The sequence below is a fragment of the Oncorhynchus mykiss genome, chromosome 32, assembly GCF_013265735.2.
Source record: "Oncorhynchus mykiss isolate Arlee chromosome 32, USDA_OmykA_1.1, whole genome shotgun sequence".
NCBI classification, from domain to species: Eukaryota; Metazoa; Chordata; class Actinopteri; order Salmoniformes; family Salmonidae; genus Oncorhynchus; species Oncorhynchus mykiss.
In genome coordinates this window covers 28953784-28963115 of record NC_050572.1, presented here as the reverse complement: position 1 = coordinate 28963115, position 9332 = coordinate 28953784, and the positions used below count along the sequence as shown (strand labels likewise).

Genomic DNA, 9332 nt, shown 5'->3' with positions numbered 1-9332 from the left:
CCCCCTTGCACACTTTTTCAATCATAGGGAATCGAACAATGGTGCAGGCCATACTATTTAATCAGCTCTTAATATTCTAACTTAGACCAGAGTTTTGCACCTCTGCACTAGTTTAACTCTGCAATGTGTCATTGTTGGTCAGGGGGGACCTGAATGCTGTCAAGCCGCATTCTTTAAAAAGTGTCTGGGTAAATAGGAGCATGACCATTGTGTAATAGCCCACTCTTGAAGCTGTAGCCTATATTTTGAGGACCAAAATTAAAATAAGCCTTTGGGCTTTATTGTACTAATTCTCCTTTAAAAACAGTCCTATGTCATTTATCCCACTGGAGCATCTTATTTTTCATTAAAATGGATACATTTATTAATTAAAAACAACCTTTCGGATGAGTGCAGGGTTCCAACCGGGTTCCAACAGTCTTCGGTCGCCCTCTGCAGGAGTAAACCATAAAGCACAAGAACGAATACATGGGCTGGCCCATCAATGATTTCTCTATTGATGAGAGATGATCAATACAGAAAAAAACAGTAGTGAATTGATTGCTTTATCTGGTCCATTATCAACCCGAAAATTAGTTGATATAATAAAGTATCTCATGAATTGTCTAGGCCTATAATACAATTATAATTCAATAATAGAATAGACTTTTGTGAGAGACAAATAATGTTAGAGTTACATTTAAAGCTATAATATCATGTTTACATATGATAATATCAAAGAGTTGGTGTAAAAACAAAACATGAACAATAAAACAATATTTTATGTTGCACTCCATGTGATTTTCACTTAAGTCCTTTCTACAAATCCTATCAATCGGTAATCAAGCGATAAATTGAAATTCAAATAAAGTTGCATGTATGGGTTTAACAAAATTCCAAAAACGGTATTTATATTTCTTGATAAATCATTATTTGTAATAAACCCGTCAATTAAAATGTGCACGCGCGCGTCTCAGTCCAAAGTGCTTGAGCTGCACGCACGCAGTCCACAGAAGGAGGAGATGGGGGAGTAACGATTCTCGCAGAAGACCAAGGGGCAACACGACAATAAGTTATTTCGCGACACTGCTGAGGCGGGTCAACAAACAAATGACCGAAGACTTCGTGTAAACATTCGACCTGGAAAATCGTTTGGCAATATTCTTACGAAGCAGTCTAGGTGGTGTCTTGAAGCTTGTTTCCTTTTGGATCAGGTTCTTTTCTCTGGAACTATTTCTTGGGATCTCGCGCAGAAAGAAACGGATTGATTTAAATCCAAGAAGAAAGGTAAAAACCGCCGATAGAACTTCTTATTCAAAATATAACTAGGAACAATGAGTTTATACACCACCAAAGTATTGTACGAGCTATGAAACAGAACAGTAGTCCATTTGCATTTTAGTGAGTGAATGTTTCGTGGAGTCAGGTACGAACATCTTCCATAAAAAAAAACGTGAATTCGTCTTAATTTTATTCAAATTTGTGTCGATATAACCCATGTTTTCAGTTAGTCTAAATAGTGTAGTCATCAAAATCCGTCTAAATTAGCCCGCATACAATTATACTGTAGCCTAATTACTACCTTGCTTGTAATATGCTACAACTTGCTTGCCTCTAAATTTAGCGTTAAATAAAATGGCAATGTCTTGACCATTCAGAGCAAACCTAACAGTGCGGGGGTGGCTTACACTAAGTTAAATATATATCTAAACCTATACTTAGTTTTTAATTCAAGTCTTGTTTCTCCTGGGTTGTTCTTCTAAAGTAAAACGATACACAAGGCAATAGTAAATGTCGTCTCCTACGAATGATACAGCGCCCTTCTCCCGTCTTGGGACAATCAGTGTAATTTTGTAAATGACAGATCTCAATGACAAGACACATCATTCACCCAAGTTTCAAAACATTTTTGCCGGTGCTGTCAAAGGTATCACGTACCGACCGAGACAGATCCACAGTACTCTCCCTGATTTCATCGTAGGGGGACAATAAACCCTAGGAGCTGGAGACCGAAAGTACAGGAAGTTATGAGGATGGCCACCTTTTCAGAACACTTTTCTCAACAACAGTAAAAAACAGCACTTCAAAGTTTCATTATTCTAAAGAGAATGCTAGACTGCTATAGTTTTACAGCAATAACTCAGCTCTTAGACTCATACCCCATTCATACAGAGGGCTTTAACTACAAAGTACCTTCCTTTTGCAGGTTCAGAATTGTGGGTGGCAAAAATAAGGGATTCTATCAATGTGCATATTTAGTCAATCAGACTTTACCTTAGTAGTGTAGGTCTATAGGCAACAACCAGGCAGCAACTGTAGCAGAAGCCCTTTCCTCAATGTGCGTGTGTCTTGAGTGTCCCCATTTCCATCCTAAAGAGATTAGCTAATGAATGCTTGGAGTCATAGAGAGGTAAGATGAATTCAAGACCCTTTGGCCATCTCTCCCCCAGGAGTCCCAATTGAGTAGAATCTGTAGATAGTCACGCTCAATGTTCAGCTAAGAATGTGTATCCCCCTGAGAGCGAGAGAAAATGAGCAGGGCCCATGTCTTTGTGTATTACGGTACATCCCCCAAAGCACTTGTTACCTGAGACTAAACCATCCTCATCGTGCTGCCTGGCGGATTTCACGCTTGAAGTGTGCTACTTACCAAAACCGAGCTGTCGGAATGAAAGAGGTCAGAGAATGAAGTTGTCGAGAAAGGAAACCAAGATTATGCAGGTGAAGAATAGCTTTTGAAGGTACTTTCTTAGAACTTCTGATACAGGTCTGTCTGTGAGAGGTGGAGTAAAGAAAGACAATGGGGGGAAAGAGATGAGGAGAATAAGAGCAATGTTGTGTGGTAGCATTTTGTCACTTTGGATGTAAAAATGACTCATGTATTTTCCTACCTTCAACCATCTTTGTTTTATTTCCAGAAAAACAGGGATGGAAATAGGCCAGTGCCTTTATTGGCACTCCCAATATACATTTGTGCAGCACCATAAATGTTGAAATATTAACGTTAGCAACCCCCTAGGCATAAGAATATCAATGGTGTTCAAGTGCACTGTTCACTCTCTCAAGAGTCAATGTATAATTTGACCCCTGCTTCAAAATGTTCCCACATTCTATCTTTGCCTTAGAACATAAACTGCAGCCTGGCTAATCGCACATCTGTTTTGTGCTGTCTCGACGACCCCTATGGTCATTGTCATGCTATACAGTACAAACAGATCTGAGACCTGGCTACATGAAGTTACCACTGTACCAAATGGCCCCCAGGCAAACTCTCAAAAGAAGCACTGGTGTCTTAATTCACCTCACCCCCATGAATAGGAAGAAAGAGCAGGAGACTAAAGATAGAGAGGGGGAGGGAGGTAAGTGGGGGGTTTATGGTGGGGAATGAGTGACTGACATGAGTTGGGGGATGGAGTGATGACATAAGGGGAAAGAGGGAGGACAAAGACTAGAGCGACAGATGGAGGGAAGGTAAGAGGCGCAGTTATGTCTTCTTGCCTAAAGTTTTAAAATTCTACCCATTTTGAGTCTTTCTGTTTGTGTCTACTGTCTGTCTATAGGGGCGAAAACTGCAGCATGTGATAAGTGTAGTCGGCAGCATTGACCGCTGCAACATGTGGATGTCAGGATGCAGCTATGTCAATTGAAGAAATCTGGTGCAACCATGTCAGTGAGATTATTCCTTTATTTTATAGAGCTGACGTGTGAGGGTCTGCACCAAGGCTAGTAGTAGTAGGTGGCTAGTGCGTAAGAGGATAAACTGGTAGAGTTCTAAAGTACTCAAACCAATAAATATTGTGGTAATAGTGGGAACTTTTTAGGTATTTCCATCATAGAATATAACTCAATGGGCAACAAATAGAAGACACTGGTGCTTGTTTTAAGAAACCAAAAGCTAATTTGTCAATACAGGAAGTAATATGTAATTATCATTTTTGCATGTCATTTTGAAGAGAATACCAGGTAAGTAGTGGACTAATGAGGAATAAGGAAAATAAAATATTTACTCAATATATTGAATAGGTCTAATTTGATTGAATAGTGGGACTTTAGAACAGGTCTTTTAAACTTGAGATTTACCAATTATATTTACTTGTGTTTTGATGCTTTGGTTGCCCATAGAGACTGTTCAAACTTGTTTGCCGAACACTATTCAGTGCTTTGTGTTCTGTCACTGTGTCATGCACCTGCAGTCTGAATGGACATATAGTATTACTGTACGCACCTGCAGTCTGAATGGACATATAGCATTACTGTACACCATCTCTTTCTTTCACTCTCACGGGCTGTTGCATCATGTGTGAATGCACTTTCAGATAAATATTGACATACTGCTAGACATGTCCAGTATGCTTGCAGACTTTTCACTCTGTCACACACAAATGTGCGCGGACACACACACACACACACATTCATTCACTCAGAGTTGAACACTGACGTATTTGCTGACCCATCACACTCCCCATTGTTTTCTATGTTTGCTCTATGGGCCTGAACAAGGATAGGGCGGGAGAGAGTAGGAATATGACAGTTGGATATGATGGGAATTGTTAGAGAAAGACCGAAGACTGAGATATAGAACCTAGTCAGAATAGAAAGAAAGGATAGGGGGATAAAGGTCTACTAGTACAAAATAACCTTTATGCTTATATTGGTCATACTGCCAGTATCAAGTTATTTTCTTGTTGAAGGCCTACTGGAAGATGAAATGTTAAACTGAAACCAGTTAATCCCTTTTGTATACAGGTTTATACTCGCGACTCATTTGGAGTAGGGTCTGTGTATTTGGTGAAAACAAGCCATTTCAAACAGCTCTCATGCATTAATGATGTTCTTCTATTTAGAAGCTCAGCTGAAATTGGCATTGAAGCTCAATTGTGTTGTATAGATCTGTGTTGCATCCTAAGTGTGTGTCTAACTATTTCCTTTCTCATGCATCTGAGCATAACCCAGCTTTTTATATGCTATCCGAGCTGACACGTGTATATCCATCCATCCATCCATCCCAAGGCAAACCAAAATGTCCTGCAACAAGCTGCTTGTCAAAACACAGCATTCCCCAACCTGATATTAATTACAGATTGAATAGAGGGAGGAATAAGGAGAGGAAGAGAAAGGAATGAGGTGGGAGAGGATAGAAAAACACCTGAGCAGTTTGAAAGCCTTGTATTGAACACATCAAAAAGGTATGATAACACATACCTTTTTGTGAGCAGAGGGTGACAAAAAGAAAGTGATAAAGTATAACCTGTATTTGATGACAACTATGCTGGTAAATCTAGTGATATCGCACTTTAAGTGTTGTGAAAGTGATGAAAATAGTGATGTGAATAGTGATCATGCTATTCATTTGTCCATTACAACACAAGAGCATGCTCACTGAGGGTGTTATGTTATGACAGTATAATGGATAATGTTATAAAAATGTTGTGACTTTGTGTGTTTAGTTAGTGTCATTGTATCAATGTTGTGCTTCTACATCTGCATTGCTTGCTGTTTGGGGTTTTAGGCTGGGTTTCTGTGTAGCACTTTGTGACATGGGCTGATTTTTAAAAAGGGCTTTATAAATACATTTGATTGATTTGATTGATTACTAGTGTTAAAGTTGTGGAATCTATTTAACTTGCTATTGTTTTTTGGTGTTATCATACCTTTTTGATGTGTTCAATACAAGGCTTTCAAACTGTTTTTAAGTATGTTTGTTTAGGGTTATGATAGCCTTTTGTGTTCTAAAAAGAATGGGTTAGGGGAAGTTAGATTTGTTTTCAAAGACATGATGAGTGTTGTGAAAGGGTTGTACAAAGGTTGAGTGTTGTCAGAAGGTTGTGCAAGTGTTGTTTTGTGTGCTATTGGGTGTGGTGGCATCCAAAGCCAATCTAATTTATCTCAAGTGTTTGCCCACTGTGTGATTGCATGGTAGAACCCTGTGCTTACATCGATGTTCTGCTTAATGACATGTGGATGCACTCAAAGCTGTTATCACACTCATAGAAAAACATACAGTGCATTCGGAAAGTAATCAGACCCTTGATTTTTTTCTACATTTTGTTAGGTTACAGCCTTATTCTAAAATTGATTAAATTGTTTATTCCCACCTCATCAATCTTCACACACTACCCCATAATGACAAAGGAAAAAAAGTTTTTTAGGAATGAGACTTGTCCCAAAGTCACTCCTCATTGTCTTGGCTCTGTGCTTAGGGTCGTTGTCCTGTTGGAAGATGAACCTTATCCCCAGTCTGAGGTCCTGAGCACTCTGGAGCAGGTTTTCATCAAGGATCTCTCTGTACTTTGTTCTGTTCATCCTTCCCTCAATCCTGACTGGTCTCCCACTCCCTATCCCCACAGCATGATGCTGCCAACACCATGCTTCACCGTAGGGATGGTGCCAGGTTTCCTCCAGATGTGACACTTGGCATTCAGGCCAAAGAGTTCAATCTTGGTTTCATCAGACCAGAGAATCTTGTTTCCCATGGTCTGCGAGTCCTTAAGGTGCCTTTTGGCAAACTCCAAGCGGGCTGTCATGTGCCTTTTACTTAGGAGTGGCTTCCGTATGGCCACTCTACCATAAAGGCCTGATTGGTGGAGTGCTGCAGAGATGGTTGTCCTGCTGGAAGGTTCTCCCATCTCCACAGAGGAACTCTGGAGCTCTGTCAAAGTGACCATCGGGTTGTTGGTCACCTCCCTGACCAGTGCCCTTCTCCCCCGATTGCTCAGTTTGGCCAGATGGACAGCTTTGGGAAGTCTTGATGACTAAACTTTTTCCATTTAAGAATGATGGAGGCCACTGTGTTTTTGAGGACCTTTAATGTAGGATACATTCTTTGGTACCCTTCCCCAAATCTATCTATGCCTCTACACAATCCTGTCTTGAGCTCTACAGACAATTCCTTCAACCTCCTGGCTTGGTTTTTGCGCTGACATGCACTGTCAACTGGGGGACCTTATTATAGACAGGTGTGTGTCTTTCCAAGGCATGTCCAATCAAGTTGTAGAAACATCTCAAGAATGATCAATGGAAACAGAATGCACCTGTGCTCAATTTTGTATCTCATAGCAAAGGGTCTGAATACTTATGTAAATAAGGTATTTCTGTTTTTATTTTTAATGTATTCGCATATCTAACATATCTAAACCTGTTTTTTGCTTTGTCATTATGGGGTATTGTGTGTAGATGGAGATAAATAAAAAAAACATTTTTAGAATAAGGCTTTAACGTAACAAAAGGTTGAAAAAGGGAAGCGGTTTGAATAATTTCCGAATGCACTGTACACAGACACCGCAGTACACAAACAAACTCCCTCCCAAAGACATGAGTAAACATAGTTGGGAGCATTCAAAAGTGAAACTGTATTGCAGTACAGGTAAACATTTGCTTAAAGTGGATGTAACTGCACTGTCTGGGGCATATTTCACTACATAATTTATTGTTAGATAATTGCTAATGAACTTGGAGCTTGGCATCACCCTAAGAGTTCTGTCACATTTAAAGATGTACAGTTGCTATAGCAAATTTGGAGTAAGTTACTTTTTAATGCCCCCAACTGTAGTTGTAGATGCTTTACCTCCGGTGAAGTGTGTTTGGTTTAGCTGGCTTTTGGCCTGTAAAAAAAGTTGAAAAGCTGGTAAATAAAAGGTTAACGGGCCGGGAGAAGGAAAAAATCTAATTGATAAGGAATGCCTTTTAGACTGTTCATTAAATACACTTGAATGGTCATGCTTATCGGTCTATAGGTTAATTTGCATAATTTAGTGGAATTAAATTGGTGCCTGTGTAGGCTACAGTATATTTGTTATGCTCCTGAGCGGCTCAGTGGTCTAAGGCACTACGTCTCAGTGCTAGAGGCGTCACTACAGACATAGCCTGGATACGAACCAGGGTAGCACAACCGTCTGTGATTGGTAGTCCCATAGGGCGGCGCACAATTGGCCCGGCGGCGCACAATTGACCTAGTGTCGTCCGGGTTTGGCCTGTGTAGGCCGTCATCGTAAATAGGAATTGGTTCTTAACTGACTTGCCTAGTTAAATAAAAAATGTATCTTATCACACGCATTGAGCATACAGAGCCTTCGAGCGGAAGGAAGGAAGGCTTCATCAGTGCGTCACACACCACTTTGCAATGAGCTGGAGGCAGTAGGCTATGCATTTTGAAAAAATATGGTTCATTGTTTGAAACCTGAACATTTTAATACATCTTATTGAGGCATGTCTTACCTTGCTTCAAAGTAGCCTATTAGATCTCTTTATAAATTTCAAACTGATATTTTCATAAAACGTCCCTTTTCAGGACCCTGTCTTTCAAAGATAATTCCTAAAAATCCAAATAACTTCACAGATCTTCTTGTAAAGGTTTAAACACGGTTTCCCTTTGTTCAATGAACCATAAACAATTAATGAACATAGCACCTGTGGAATGGTCGTTAAGACACTAACAGCTTACAGACTGTAGGCAATTAAGGGCAGTTATGAAAACCTAGGACACTAAAGAGGCCTTTCTATTGACTCTGGAAAAACACCAAAAGAAAGATGCTCAGGGTCCCTGCTCATCTGCGTGAACGTGCCTTAGGCATGCTGCAAGGAGGCATGAGGACTGTGAGACGTGTCTGTACTGTGAGTACCTAAGACGGCGCTACAGGGAGACAGGGCGGACAGCTTATCGTACTCGCAGTGGCAGACCAAGTGTAACAACACTTGCACAGGATTGGTACATCCGAACGTCACACCTGTGGGACAGGTTAAGGATGGCGACAACAACTGCCTGAGTTACACCAGGAATGCACAATCCCTCCATCAGTGCTCAGACTAGAGGTTGACCGATTTAATCGGAATGGCCGATTTTAATTAGGGCCGATTTCAAGTTTTCGTAATCGGTAATCTGCAATTTTGGACACCGATTATGGCCGATTACATTGCACTCCACGAGGAGACTGCGTGGCAGGCTGACTACCTGTTATGCGAGTGCAGCAAGGAGCCAAGGTAAGGTGCTAGCTGGCATTAAACTTATCTTATAAAAAAACAATCTTAACATAATCACTAGTTAACTACACACTGTTGATGATATTACTAGTTTATCTAGCTTGTCCTGCATTGCATATAAATGATGTGGTGCCTGTTCATTTATCTACGCCAAAAGGGTGACTTTGCCAAACGGGTGATTTAACAAGCACATTTGCGAATAAAGCGCCGTCGTTGCACCAATGTGTACCTTAACCATAAACATCAATGCCTTCCTTAAAATCAATACACAAGTATATATTTTTAAACCTGCATATTTAGCCTGCTAACATGAATGAACATTAATTTTGCCTGCTAACATGAATTTCTGCAAGCAGAGTCAGGGTATATGCTGCAGT

General features: G+C 40.3%; 1 protein-coding gene across 3 annotated transcripts in view; it reads left to right on the top strand.

Annotated features, from left to right (window-relative positions):
• The first annotated feature begins 993 nt into the window (after positions 1 to 993).
• The window catches only part of LOC110488222 (rho guanine nucleotide exchange factor 2), a 67307-nt gene continuing 58968 nt past the window's right edge, over positions 994 to 9332 (top strand). For 2 of the 3 annotated variants that reach the window (XM_036971836.1, XM_036971838.1), the window contains exon 1: positions 994 to 1266. The gene's annotated coding sequence lies outside the window, so the exon portion shown is untranslated. The remainder of the gene's footprint in view (positions 1267 to 9332) is intronic. The other variant, XM_036971835.1, reaches the window with a different exon arrangement.